General features: G+C 51.7%; 1 long non-coding RNA gene across 3 annotated transcripts in view; it reads left to right on the forward strand.

Annotated features, from left to right (window-relative positions):
* Nucleotides 1–6,112, forward strand: part of LOC113593774 (uncharacterized) — a 13,845-nt gene extending 7,733 nt beyond the window's left edge. For all 3 annotated transcript variants that reach the window (XR_008290510.1, XR_003414105.2, XR_008290509.1), the window contains one exon: nt 5,287–6,112. This is a non-coding gene — a long non-coding RNA (uncharacterized LOC113593774). The remainder of the gene's footprint in view (nt 1–5,286) is intronic.
* The last annotated feature ends 9,068 nt before the right edge of the window (nt 6,113–15,180 follow it).

Consider the following 15,180-nt stretch of genomic DNA (forward strand, 5'->3'; position numbering starts at 1 on the left):
ATCCCCTATTCTATGTGACATCCTTAGGTATATCACAGTGGCTCCTGGCATTTGCAAAACAGCACAACCTCCCTTAATAGCAAGTATTTCCATGTACACAGAATGCCGGCCACCTCGTAACCATAAGGAAGTGTTTCCACCAGGGCCCCAAACAAGCACGCGTTCTGGGATCGCACAGTTTAGGGTATAACCCCAATCCCACCTCTGTACGGCCCTGGATAAGACACTTCCTGTCTCTGAGCCTCAGTTATCTCATCTGGAAAATAGGAGTGGTGAAATTTACCGCCTAGGGTTACAGTGGGGCTTAAAGAGATGATATATGTAAAATGCTCTGCACGTAATCGGTCCTTGATAAAGGTTAGTTCCTTTTCTGCCAGGTACATAAACAGTTCCAGATGGAGAGCTCATTTGTACTTAGCGTTCATGTCTGTATAAATAATGTGCAGGTGGGGGAGGAATTGTCAGGTGGCCGGGGTGGGGGAGGGCATTCCCAGCAGTGGGAGCAGCTTAAGCAAAGACAAGAGGGAGAAGTTTGGTTTCAGGGAAGGGTGAGTCAGGGGCTCGGTGCTGCTGGCATCTAGGGCAGCAGGAAGGACAGTGACTGGGGAAGACAGGCCCATGCCCTGAGTGCTGGGCTAAGCAGCGTGGGCTTTGCCAAGGGCAGCCTGGAGGAGGTCTGAAGCAGGGGGGGATGAGATCGGGTATGGGATTCAAGTCCAGGCGGATCTTGGGGGGGGGGGCGGGGTGGAATCAGGAGGGGAGGTGAGAGAGAGTTCCTGGGAGCCTGAGAGGGGAGAATTGGGGTGGGAGCAGGGATGCTTAGGTCCATCATGGGGAGAGAGAGCCTGGCCACTCAGCATGGGCACACTTGTCACGGGAAGCAGGGCCCTTGACCCTCTGGCCCGGTACCTGTACTCTGTGTCTTTAGGGCCAGGACCCGGATGCAGGGTAGACCAGAGGGGGAACTAACCCTACCCATTTATCTGGTGGGGACTCAGAGGAATCCCTTTCCAGATCTGCTCTCTCATTTTATGAACCATCCTGGCATCCAAGCTGAGCTTTGCAGTTTTTAAGCCCTGCCACAGTTACGGGCTCCTCTGAGACTCGCAGCTACCTTGGGAAGGAGGGAGGCTGGGCAGGGATGATCAGCCCTATTTTTAAGATGGGGAAACCTAGGCCCAGAGAGGGCAAGTGACTTGCCCAAGACCACACAGCAAATGTATGGCACAGCTGGGCCGGAACCTAGATCTCCTGCCTCCCGCTCCCATCCTAGCCTCTTTCCACAGCACTGAGGGCCTGGGGAAGATGTTCTCACTTACCTGCCCTGGGTGAAGAGTGAGGGGAGCCAGAGAGAGGTTGACAGCTGTCAGCAGACAACACTTAACCCAAACTGACAATTTAATTGTGAAAATGTGGACAAGGTACAGTTATATGTAAGGAAATCCAGACGGCCTGGGCCCCTGGGGAGCCTCAGCCAGCACCCCAGTTGCCAGGGAAACAGAGGATTTGAGATGATGTCACTAGACTCAGAGGCTGAGGTATGGGGGATGGGCTACCCAACCACCTCTTTGGGACCAGATGGGGCTGTGGGCCTGGCCACGGGCTGTTATCCCCATGGTTAACTCTTTCCCTTACAAATGGGGCAAAAGAGAGCTCCAGAGCAGGGGGGCGACTTACCCAGGGTCACACAGGGAGTCAGTGACTGAGCTCCCCTCATTAGATGACCATGTCTATTCCTCTAGCAAACTTCAGGGCCCAGTCAGAGTCATCTGAGTCCCCACGCCCAGCACAGCACCTTGCAAAGAGCAGAGCTCAACTCATCAATGAGGGCTACTCGATCCCTTTATAGAATGGGGGGGGGTGGGGGGGGGGCGTAAGCCACTTCAGGAGGTGACACTTGTTAAGTCACAGTAGCCTTAGATGAGGAGGAAGCCTGAGCAGTCATCCGGAGCAGTGCTCTCTTGTTCAGCGGACACTGAGCTCAGAAAGAGCAGGTCACCAACCCAAGGTCACCAGCAGGTTGGGACAACACTTGGCTGACCCCGAGTCATGCCCAAGAGATATGACACCTTATATGATCCTTACTCAGGGAGGAGCGGTCCCTTTCATTGCCACCCTCCGAGCCCTGGGCCAGAGATCTGGGCCTTGGCAAGTCTCCATTGTCTGAAGCATTTTTCTCAGAATCCTCAGCCTCTGACCCAAGGCTGAACATCCACCAAAACATCAATAACAATGATAACTCCCCTTAGCATTGCCCCTACTGTGTGCCTACCTCCGGGCTGTCACTCTGTGTTCCGTATCTCAAATATTTACTCATCTATGGGCTGGGAGCCACTGTTCTCGTTTGCCATCCAGAAAACAGAGGCTGGGGTCTGGAAGTGTCACCTGCCCTCCTGCACGTAGCCGGAAAGTGAAAAGCTGGGATTTACATCTCAGGTCATTCTGCATCTAAAAACTGGCTGCCTTCTTCCTTGGCTCTTAGACCCTCCCACATTGGACTCTAAGGAGAGAGGGCAGCTGGATGTTTGCCTGTCCAGCCTCCCTCCCATTCCTGATGGTAAAAGCATCTCTCCCCTGCCATCCTCCTACTTTCTGAGTTTCTAGGGAGCGGTCACAGAGACCAGTAGTCTGCTAGAAGGCCTGGCCTTCTGGAGAATTCCATCTTCCTAGCCATATTATATGACCCAACTAGACCAAACAGAGCTGTTGTCCTCAGCTTGCACAAATGGGTTCTGGGAGAAAGCAGTTAGCTCCCGTGTGGAATGAAAGCTCTAAAGGTGTGATTCCCCAGAGCTTCCGGCCTTGTGAGGAAGACGAGGAGAAGGAGGAAGGAAGAGAGAAACAGGCAGGGGCGTAGGGGAGGTCATTTGAGTTCACAAGCACACCCTTGTCCCTCCCAGGTGTGTGGGCCCGTGGATCCGTGTTCCTTAGGCTCATTGGAATTAGATCTTTCTCTAGACTCTTGCAACAGGAGCCGTCCTGACTACTACTTCTGCGATGTGCTATGCACACTTTAATAAAAATGTAATAAAAGATTAATAAAAGCTCTTGTCCTCCAGGAACTGAGTGTCTGGGCAGGAGGGGTGGGAGTAGATATAGTTCTGCGTTCTATACCTACTCTATTTCAGACTTGCTGCGTGATTCTTCCCCTCTCTGGGCTATAACTTCCCTACCTTTCATATGGGCAGGGGTGGGGGTGGGAGGTGGATATTGGGTTAAGTGTTCTGCAAGGTCCCCTCCACTTAAAAACAAAAAGACATAATCGAGATACACACGCACCCTTTTAAAGTGTACCGTTCAATGGTGTTTAGCACATTCACAAATTTGTGCAGCCATCACCGCTTTCTAATTTCAGAACATTTCCATCAGCCCACGAAGAAACCCCACACCTATCACTCCCCATTCCACTCAATGCCTCAGCCCATAGCAACCGCTAATTTCCTTTTTGTTGCTATAGATTTTCCTGTTCTAGACATTTCAAGTTCATTTTCAAGTTCATCCATGTTTTAGCCTATATCAGTACTTCTTCATTTCTTCTTATAACTGGATAATAGTTCTTCACTGCATGGAATACCCTATTTTGTTTGTCCATTCGTCAGTTGGTGGACACTTGGGTTGCTTCCACTTTTTGGCTATTATAAATAACGCTGCTCTGAACGGTCATGTACAAGCTTTGTATGAAATATATGCTTTCAAGTCTCTTGCATATATACAGAGGAGTAGAATTGCTGGATTATATGGTAACTCTATATGACTTTTGGTGCATTGCCAAATTGCTTCCCACAGTGGCTGCACCATTTTACATTTCTTCCAGCAGTGTATGAAGGTTCTAATTTCTCTACATCCTCCCCAGCACTTATTATTTTCTGTCTTTTGTATTTTGGACATCCTAGTGGATGTGAAGTGGTATTTCATTGTGGTTGTGATGTGCATTTCCTCAGTGGCTGATGGTGTTGAGCATCTTTTCCTGTACTCGCTGGCTATTTGTATATCTCCTTTGGAGAAATGTTTATCCAAATCTTTTGCTCATCAAAAATATCGGATTATCTTTTTTAAAAAAGTATTGTTGAGTTATAGGAGTTCTTTAATGTATACAGGATACTAGGATGTTCTATCTTTACCACATACTCTTTTGCAAGTATTCTCTCCCATTATTTAGGTTGTCTTTCCACTTTCTTGATAGTGTCCTTTGAAGCGCAAAATTTTTTAAGTATTATGAAGTCCAGTTTCTATTTTTTCCTTTGGTTGCTCATGTTTTTTGTGTCATAACTAAGAAATTATTGTCTTATCCAAGGCCACAAAGATGCACACCAACGTGTTTTTCTAAGAGCTTTCTAGCTTTAGCTCTTATTTAGATCCGTGATCCATTTTGAGTTAGTCTTTGTATATGGTGTGAGGTAGGGGATTTTGTGTGTGGGTATCCAGTTGTCTCAGCACCATTTATTAAAAAGGTTATTCTTTCCCCATTGAATTGTCTTGGCTCTCCTGTCAAAAATTAACCATAGGGGGCGCCTGGGTGGCTCAGTTGGTTGAGCACCCAACTCTTGATTTCAGCTGGGATCACGATCCCAGGGTCGTGGGATCGAGCCCTGCATCAGGCTCCATGCTGAGAGTGGAGCTTTCTTCCAATTCTCTCTCTTTCTCTCTCTCTCTCTCCCTATGCCCCTCTCCCCAACTCATGCTCTCTCTATATAATTAAAAAAATAATAAATTAATTGACCATAAATCTATGGGTTTATTTACATAATTACCTTTTTTTAAATGACATCCAAGCAGTAAGTTACAGTAAGGTCCTTATAGTCACAACTGTGTGACAGAGAGTGTGGCAGAGGGGGGAGAACAAATGAAAACTGTGAAATCCCATGGACCAGATCCAGTATAACCCCAGGCAAACTACTTCACTTTGTCTTTTAAGAAATAGCACAATATGTTGTCCTGAACACATTCTCTCTTTTCAGTTTTTATATTTTTTTTAAGTAGGCTCCATGCCCAATATGGGGCTTGAACTCTGATCCAGCCAGGCACCCCTGAACACATTCTCACTGTAAAAAATACCAACATCTAGGTACCCCTGAGCCTCCGTTTCCTCTTCTGTCACATCTAAGTCCCAGAGCTAGTATAAGGCTCAAAATGAGAGGGAGGAAGCAGAAGGGGGTTCCAGGCGGGGTTGGGGACACAAGCAATGGTTTGGAAGCTAGAAAGTGGCAAGGTGTGATGGGGAGGGGGAGCAGTGCGAAGTGTGCAAGGAGTGAGGGGATGTTGAAAGGCTGCCTCTCTTGTCCTTAGGTTGGTGAAAAACCAAAAGACTCTGGTGCCTGCGTCATAGCATAGCTCAGAAGACACCTCCCATGTCCCTGTCGGGAATCCCATGGCAGAGAGTCCCAGCCAGGACATCCAGCAAGGCCTCTCGGCCACGGGGCTAGCAGCGAGCAGGCCACACGTGTCCTGACGCTGTTGGCTGCACTCAGTCTGGGTGTGGTGGGGCTGTGTGAGAGAGAGCAAGGTGGTTGGGGTCTAGCGATGGGTGGGGGGGGTGAGGCTTTGTTTCTCACTTTGTGCTTAAGTGAGCAAAACCCGCAGAAGCTCAGGGAGAAGAATGTGCAAAAGGAAGGGAAAAGGAAACTACCATTTGTCAACTACCTCCTATTCCCCCGGAGGCATTCTGTGAACTTCCTCTCCGCTCACAACCACCCAGAGAAACAGGAGGATCGTCCCCATTCATAGAACCCACAGCTGACTCAGAGAGAAGGATACATCTGCCCAAGATCACACAGCCAGCAGGTGACAGAGCTAGGATTTGAACCCTGTTCCATCTCTCCTAAAGCACATGCTTTTCCCTTAATGCCCTCGCTACCCTAGAGAAAAGGGAGGAAAAAAAAAGGCAAGATAGAAAGAGGCCCGGCTCGGGGAAAGTCACACAGAGAGAAAAAGAAAAAACGAGAGTGGAAAGAGCATGAGGCCGCAGCCGAGGCCTGGAGCGGGTCCTCGGGGAGCAGCAGAGGGCGGGGATGGCCGGAAACCGGCTCACCGAACCTGGAGCCAAGAACCATGCTTGGCCTGAGACCTGGTGGAAAAGCTCTCACCTCAAGATAGTGAAGTGGGGGAAACTGGCGGGCCGGCATGGGGGGAGGTGGGGGTGCAGGGTCTGCCCAGGAGGAGGGCAGCGTGGCCGGATGGCCAGGGGGCTGCCAAGCAGGGTTCTTCACACATCATCCAGCTCAAATAACCACCGCGGCTGCTCAGGCTGGCAGGCCCTTGCTCCCGGACGTGCAGAGCCGCAGGCTTGGAGGCCGCGAGGGAGGAAGCAATGACCGGGCCTTCCTGGAACACTGGTTGTTCTTTGCACAAACGCCTGAATGGGGCCCATAAGTAGGGTGGCTGTAGTTTATTCTCTGGACCGGGAAAGCTGGGAGTGAGTAGGGACAACAAGCATACAGACACAGGTATATAGGGTACCCAGCCTCGAGGGTCCTGTGTGGCTGGGCCTGGCCTGTGCCTGTGGCTGGCCCCCCTGCCCCCCACCCTCTTCGTGCACACTGGCCTTCCTCTGCAGACACGTAGGGTCTTGGCATTGCCTGGAACAGCCCGCCCTATGCCATCACCACCTCTCCACACCCCTTCATTGTTTCTACTCGCCTTCAGAACTCAGCTCAAGCCACACCGGTGCCTTCAATATATCGTGTATTTTCCTCCACAGCACCGATGACAATCACAGGCATGAAAGAAATTCTTAATTATGTATTTGGTTGCTTAAAAGTCTGTCTCCCTTCCTAAGGGCAGGGCTGGGTCTGACTCACCCACTGTTGTATCCTGGACGCTCTAGCCAAAGGCCCCAGTGTAACGGTGAATAAATCAACTCCCAGGGCCCCCAGTACGGCCACCTGGTTGTGTGCCATCGTGTAATTTGGGGTTCTTCCCTATACATGGAAAGGAAAGGAAGGAGCTAGTCCTAAAAAAAAAACAACCTCTTGGGTACAAGGTGCACTTCTGATTTCTTCCACAGGCTCTGAGCTTTGTGGGGGAGAGACAGCACCCCCGGCCCTCCCCTTCCCCGGACTCTAGACTAGCTTTAGGCCTGAAGGAGGGGCCCAAGTTGGACTTACTGATGAGCGATCGCAGTGTGAATACCATCGTGATGGATCACGAGAAGTCGGAACCAGAGGGAACTCTAGATACTGTGAGATAACGGGCTGAGTCCTGGCCCAGGGGTATTGTAGGCCCCAAAAATACTGGCGTTCCTTCTTTTAGAAATCATCTTGTCCAACCAACCATCTTTCTTTTGTTGTTTTTTGTTTTCTTTTTAATTTATTCTTAAGTATTTTTATTTATTTATTTATTTATTTATAGAGGCAGGGGATGGTGGCAGAGGGGGAGAGAGAATCTTAAGCAGCCTCCATGCTCAGTGTGGAGCCCGACACAGGGCTCGATGCGGGGCTCAATCCCACAACTTTGGGATCATGGCCTGGGCCAAAAGCAAGCGTTGGATGCTCAACGGACTAAGCCACCCAGGCACCCCACCTTTGCTGTTGTTTTTTTAAATGTGCAGTTCAGTGGATTAGGGGCGCCTGGGTGGCTCGGTTGTTTACGTGTCTGACTTTGGCTCAGGTCATGATCTCATGGTTCGTGGGTTTGAGCCCCACATCGGGCTCTGCTGTCAGTGCAGAGCCTGCTCCGGATCCTCTGTCTGCCTCTCTTTCTGCCCCTCCCCCCGCTCATGCTCAAAACTAACTCACTAACTAACTAAATAAATAAATAAATAAAAATTTAAATGTGCAATTCAGTGGATTATAGTATGCTCACAAAGTTGTGCAACCGGGACCACTATCTAATTTTAGAACATTTTCATCACCCCAGAAAGAAACCGCCATCCCCATCTGAGGCCCAGAGAGGGTGGTCCCCTATCTAAGGTCCTATCGTCAGCCAGCAGCAGGGCCAGGCCCAGAGCCCTGGCCTCCTGACACTCAGTCTGCTTCGTTAGGCAGCATGTCTGGGTTCTCTCTGGCACCCCCAGGCATCCTCCGGTGTCTGACACAGAAGAGCTGTTTAGCAAAGGCCTATTACATTGCATCTAACAGGGAGAATGAGACTGTACCATCGATAGCTATGCCTTTAACGCTTCAGAGCCCTGCCTGCACCCAGAATGGAGCTGAGGGCTCTGGGGGCACAGGAGACATACCTAGAGATCATTTCACACTTGTACGCTGCTTCCCACAAGAGTCGGTGTCTTTCCATAGCCGGGGAAGTGAGCACGTGGCCCATCTCCTTCTCCTCCTCCCATCCCCTTCTCAGGGCCACTTGTCCAGACCACCCTATATCAGAGTGCACCCTGCCCCTCCCTCCTGGCACTCTGATCCTCCCTCCAGGCCGGCTTTTCCTCCTCAGCGCTCACCACCATCCATCGGCCATACTGTATCCCCCACTTCTTTCTCTGGTTACTGTCTGTCTTCGCAGACTGGAATTCAGCTCCATGAGAGCAGGGGTTTCTGTCTGCTTTGCTCGCTGCTGCACCCCAGCTCCTAAACGGTGCCCGTTTCATAGGTGTTTCAGAAATAGTGACCGAATGAACGCGTGACAAAATAAATGGTTAGCTATTATTGCATTATTCTCATCAGCGATAGTTAGGGGAGGGATTATTTTCCTTGTTTCATAGATGCGCCTCAGTTCACTCAGGCTGCTGGAACAAAATACCGTAGACTGGATGGCCTAAACAGCAGACATCTACGCCTCACAGTTCTGGATGCTGGGAAGTCCCAGATCAAGGTGCTGACAGATTGGTTCTTGCTGAGGGCTCACCTCCCAGCTTGCAGATGGCCACCATCTCACTGTGTCTTCACACAACCTATTGGTGCACACGCAGGGAGAGAGACAGAGAAAGTGAGCTCTGATGTCTCTGCCTCTTATAAAGACGCTAATCTCGTCATGGGAACACCACCTTCATGCCCTCATCTAATTATCTACCAAAGGCCCTACCTCAAATACCATCAAACTGTAGGGGGCGGCACTGGGGAATAGGAACCCAACATCGGAATCTGGGGCGGCAGGTGTGAGCATGAACATCCAGTCCATAACAAATGGCAAGCTGAGGTCCAGAAAGGTTACCTGGGAACCAGAGGCAGACCATGACTGGCCACCCCCCTGGTCCCGTCAGGGCAGCCTGGAGTGGGGTCAAGGCGGGCATGAGGAAGCAGGGGCCAGACCTCCCAGGTTTGGCATTGTTTTTAGGACCCCAGAAAGCAGAGTCAGTCTATGAACCCAGCCTCTTCTCCTTCCCGCAATAGTTTAGCTGCTCTCACATTCCATGTCATAGCCAAAGTGGAAAAAGAAAGAAAGGAAAAAAGGCAGTGCTATTTTTTTAAAATGGCCTTAGCTCTGTGAGCTCCAACATGGAAACTGCTGTCCATGATGTCATGGGCCCCGAGGCCCTCTGGGCAACGTTACTGACACTTCATACGGTGGGCCGGGCCCAGGGTCCACACACTCCTCTTGCCAGAGCTCCGTGTGCCCGCGAGCAGGCACAGACTCCATCTACAAGCCTGGGCCAGACCCCCTGAGCCAGGATGGAGCCAGGCACTGGGCAAGCAGGGGGTACCCTGGAGTAACACCCCAGCAGAGCATCTCGCCCTGTGTTGCTCACAGGTCTGTAAGGTCCACCTCTCGCGGGATCTATGACAGCCGTGGGACACACAGAGGACAAGCACTCTGACATGTGTTTTTCTATGGGGGAGCAGAGCACAGAGTGGTGTGGTGCCCCGTGCACAGTCACACAGCTAGGGAGTGACGGGGAGCTGGAGCCCTGTCCTCTGACTCTAAATTCTATGGTCCACTTATAAGGAGAGGGCACGGTCTTTGCCCACAACAAGCTGACCGACTGATAAAGGCCGTGGGGGAAACACTCGGTCAAGTTCAAGTCTTCATTTTACAGTGGGAGAAACTGAGAGGGCAGGGACCGGCCCAAGGTCGCTCAGTTGATCCACAGACCGGGCAGGGGTGGTTGCAGGCTCTGGGCTTCTAGCCGGGAGTATTCCCCGCTATATCCTGCATTTAAACAGTTCCATTTGGGCGGAAGCTGTGCTGTTCCGGAAGAGACGCCAGGCCTTCCCAGCCTCCGGTCTGAGGCTGTCTTCCAGGATCTGCTGTCAAGGCTTATTCCTCAGGGAACAGCTGTTGGCAAAAGGAGATGAGGTATTGATTATGGCTGGGGCTGGGGGAGTGTGGCTGAGTCCCCAGGGAGAGAGAAGGGATGGGAACGGGTAATGGAAGTTTCTCAGAGAAACAAACTAAAGGTATTTTGCTTTTGCTTACGGTATTTTCTAATTTTTTTTTTTTTGCACTGAGAGAATTCATTTTTTCATATTTGAAAGTGATAAACTATTTAATTGAAAGTGGTCTGGGAGGGGCGCCTGGGTGGCTCATTCGGTTGAGCGGCCGACTTCGGTTCAGGTCCTGATCTCGAGGTCTGTGAATTCGAGCCCCGCGTCGGGCTCTGTGCTGACAGCTCAGAGCCTGGAGCCTGTTTCAGATTCTGTGTCTCCCTCTCTCTGACCCTCCCCTGTTCATGCTCTGTCTCTCTCTGTCTCAAAAATAAATAAAAAACGTTAAAAAAAAATTAAAAAAGAAAATGGTCTGGGAATCCAGGGTTGCCCCAGTCCTGACTGGTTGTGTGAACTTGGGTGGGTGCCTGCCTCTCTCTAAGGCTTTTCTTAGAAATGCCAGTAATAAGGTTGCCCCATGAGAGGTAAATGAATCAAAAAGTCTCCCTGACTCAGGACACAGCTGTCTAGCCTGGTCATCAGCGATACTGAGCCACCCAAAGAAAGAACACAGCCACCCAGGTATGAGGTGTCCAGAGAAAAGTCAAAGTTCAGAGAAGCCCACTTTGGCCATGCTGTCCAGTAAGTCAGAGTCACTGTCTGAGGGACATGCCCGTCCAGGTCCCCACAGAGGGCCTCTCCGGTCAGAGTGAAAACGGTTCATCAGGCTTCACCAAACCCGTGTGAACCACCCTCTGTACTAGTCCTCCTCGCCCCTTTGGTCATATTCCGGGCCCAGCAGGCAACAGTTTTCCAGAGGCTCGGTTGCCAGGAGGGAAGGAGACTGGGGAGGGACAAGAGCACTCCTGTCAGCGGCAAAGGAGACTCTCCCGTGTCAGTTTTAACAGCGAGGGGAGGAGGTATTGATCTTGAGCGACGTGGTGAGGGCCAGTCTGTTTGACCTCTCTGGGTGCCTTGAAAAAGGCCAATGTCAGGACTGGCCAGGTGAGGGTCAGACTCTAGGCTGGTCAATCACCCAGGACCTGCCACGAGTGAAAGGGTCAAATGATTTTAATATGTGCACAGTGTTTTTAGAATAGTGTTTGGCATAAAATAAGGAGCCAATCAAAACTGCTAGGTGAAAGTTAACAGTGGCCTATCTTGATGGCAGGGTGGACTCCCCCGCCTTGACCCCCGCCATCTGCCCAGTTGGAGACTCACACCATCTCTGCCACCCATGGGCACCGAGAGGGCACCCAGCTGACTGTTCTAGAATGCAGCATCACTTTCTGGTTTTTCCCTGCCAACTCCCCTCTGCTGTCTGGGGCCAAGGGAGGAATCACTGGTTCTCCATTCCTGAGTTATCTTCCCGCCCACCACCCATCACTCACCTCCTGTCAGCACTGGGCTAAACCTCAGAGGCCAGGAATTCTAAGTCAGGCTGGGACCCCACAGTGTCAGCCTGGAAGGCCCTCAGTGTGTGCCTTGATCACCCCTCCTCTAAAGTACACATGGGGAAACTGAGGCCCAAAGAGGGAGAGGGACCCCCCTGCCACCCCATGTCTCTGGTTTACGCAGCCAGGGAGCTGGTGGCTGGGCTGGAGCTGGGCCCAGCCCCGGGGCTTTCTCCCGGTCTCCTCCACTCTTCAGGGGTCCCCAGAGGCCGCTTAGGAGACTATGCTCCCCCCTTTTGTAGCCACACCTCACCTGGTCTTCGTTTGCTCCATCCTCTGTGGCTCTGGGATAATTCTCACCAAGCAGGGTCAGTCCCCCGGGGGGCAGGCAGCTAACGAGCTTCAGATGTCTGGGCCAAAATGCGTCACCGCAGGCGGACGCTCAGATGCTCGCGCTGATTGCGGAGGGCTGGCCAATGGCGGTGGCACGCAGGGGACACTCTTCCCTTTACAGGTTACTTAACTCCCTGCCTGGATGCAGCAGGTGCCAGTGTTTCTCCCCAGAACCCCTGGCTGGGGTGGCTATTTCAAGATCTGGAAAGGGGCAGGGAGGCTGGAGGATAAATGCATTTGGAGCACTTGGGAAGTTATTTCTTCTTCCAAGTTTTTTCTGGGTCCAGCACCGGTCTTTCCACGGAGGTAGCCCCAGGGAGGGGGAAAGAGAGCGGGCAAGCCTCGTTTTGATGGCCAGCTCCGTGCATGCTCTGGGCAGGGCACAACCCTCACAGGAACCCTGCAAGGCTAAAACTGTCACCATCTACTTCACAGATGAAGAAAAGCAGGTGCAGACAGGTGAGGTGACCGGTACAAGGTCACACAGCCCCTGAGTGGCCAAACTAAGGTTCTAGCCCACGCTCTTCCCTGCAGCAAACTGGGACGTTTCCAGAAGACCAAGATAGTATATTGTGGTTTGAAAACTGCCTGAATGGTGAGGGCCCGTGGGCTGCCCTTGGGTCTTAGACACTGAGGCTGCCTTTGCGGCTAACTCATTTTTCCCCTCTTGACAAGACAGCAGATTGTACGTTTCCAAAATCCGTTTCATCATCTCAGCTTCAGGTGAGGTAATAGCAACTGCCATCATCATATCCTCAGCCGTGCCTGGAACACATTCTGGGAGCCAGACCCTCTGCAGACCCTCTGCTGAGACCAACTTCCTGTTGGTTACCTGTGAGGAGCTTAGATTCCAGAGCTCTGCCACTTACTAGCTGGGGACCCTAGCCAAGTAACTTTACCTCTCTGTGCCTCCATTTCCTCCTCGGTGTGATGAGGATGCTATTCATTCCTATTTCAGAGGGTCCTGCAATTAAATCAGTTATTATTTTTTTTTTAACGTTTTATTTATTTTTGAGACAGAGGGAGACAGAGCATGAACAGGGGAGAGGCAGAGAGAGAGGGAGACACAGAATCAGAAGCAGGCTCCAGGCTCTGAGCCATCAGCCTAGAGCCCGACGCGGGGCTCGAACTCACGGACCGCGAGATCGTGACCTGGCTGACGCTTAACCGACTAAGCCACCCAGGCGCCCCATAAATCAGTTATTATTTTTAAAGGGGTTAGAAGGATACCTGGCACAGGGTACACACCAAGCATATGTGTTAGCAGATAATGGGCTCAGTCTTATGAGATGGGCATTGTAATTTTCCCTGAACTGCAGATGTGGAAACTGAGGTAATGCAGTACAGTGATTCTCAAACTTAGCTTGCACCAGAATCACCCAGAGAGCTCATTAAAATATTAAACTATGGGGTGAGGGGTGGGGGGCGCCTGGGTGGCTCAGTCCCTTAAGCATCAGCCTTCTGCTCAGGCCATGATCTCTCAGTTCGTGAGTTCAAACCCCGCATGGAGTTTTGTGCTGCCGGCCCAGAGCCTGGAGCCTGCTTTGACTTCTGTGTCTCCTCCTCCCCCACTTGTGCTCTCTCTCTCTCTCTCTCTCAAAAATAAACATTAAAAAAAAAAAAAAATACTAAGCACTGGGAAACCCTGCCGGAATTTCTGGTTCGGTAAGTCTGGGTTGGGCCTGAGAATGTGCATTTCTTGCTGCCGGTGCAGTGATGGCACTGTGAAGGCCTGTAGTACAGCGGAGTATGGCTCCAGTTCTGCCAGGGCCAGCTCGGGCCAGTAATAGAGGCAGTTCCATAAATGACGTGGCGTGTCAGTGTGGGAGTGATTTCAGAGAACAGAAAGGGTGTTGGACCGGGAGCCCGGGGGTTCTAGTCCTGAATGTACTCCCAACTCCCTTGGGACTTGACCGAGTCATTTTCCCCCCCTGCAGCCTTGGTTTTCTCCTCCGGAGCCCAGGGGGGAACGGTAAGCCCCGCTTACAGGGCTCTGAGAGGATGGAACGGGGCCAGCTGTAACTCTGACCCCCGCAGCAGGAATGATGAGGGTGGTCGGGCCCCGGGTGCTCACTCGTTACCATCCTTCACTGCCCACCATTTCCTCTCCTGACGCCGAGGGCTGTGGCTCATCCCCCTTACTTCTTTCTGGGAGCTGAGTCGGGAAGACGGAGGCCACACTGTCCCTCACGCCCCATGGCACTCGGCAGAGGGTAGCGTGCTTGCTGTGGCCGCAGGCTGCATAAAGGGGCCTGTGTTCCGGCCGCTCACCTCCCACTGTGCGCCCAGTGGTTTTCTATTTCAGTTGCTGTAAAAATATCACCTTTGATCTCAGCTTGTGGCTCTTAAAAAAAGAAGAAACCACCAACAGGCTGGGTTTTCATTCTCTCTGGCCCTCTCACCTCCACTCCCTACTCACCTCCCCTCTTCTCTTTTGCTCCCTACTCTGGAGCACCAGCACCCTAGCTGGACAGAGCACCTTAGCGATCAGCCTACTGCTCTGAGTGCCTCCCCCAGGTCCCCACTGGAGGGACAGGATCAATGAGGGTGTATGTGAAGGAGGCTGCCCCTTCCCCTCTGCTCCTACTGCTTAACGTCTCCAAGACTCCCTGTTTGGTGCGGTCACCTCCAAGGCCCCCTGCTCTGGCAGAGGGACCAGAGAATCCCCTCAGAAGCGTTGTGGTTGATGCGCATTTTGTACCAATTGAGAAGGGAAACAAGCCTCGAACCTCTGACACACAGAAGGCTTTTAGCTGTTGTGGCATTTTTCTTTGGTTTCAGCTTTTAGAGAAAGAGACAAAACAACATTCCTTCAACAAACACTTCTCCCCAGGTCATCTGTGCCGGGCCCTGGGCTGACATGGACACTGCCCTTCCCCAGGAGCCCCTCTCCATCCCCACTGGTGGAGACAAACACGTGCGCAAGGGGCAGGCAACCACGATGAACAGGGAGCACGGAAGCTGGTGGCACTGAAGGAGGCCCTGACCCAGCTCTGGTCTGCCTTGATGGGGTGGTGCTGGAACAGAAAGGGCAAAAGGCTTGGAATTTATAGGAAGCTGGGGGCATCCTTGATCGCAAGGGCAGCTTTAAATGCAGCCACGGCCTGGGAAGTGAGGGAAGTGAGGAGGGCCTGTGGAGAGGT

The sequence above is a fragment of the Acinonyx jubatus genome, chromosome D1 (genome assembly GCF_027475565.1).
Source record: "Acinonyx jubatus isolate Ajub_Pintada_27869175 chromosome D1, VMU_Ajub_asm_v1.0, whole genome shotgun sequence".
Taxonomy (NCBI): domain Eukaryota; kingdom Metazoa; phylum Chordata; class Mammalia; order Carnivora; family Felidae; genus Acinonyx; species Acinonyx jubatus.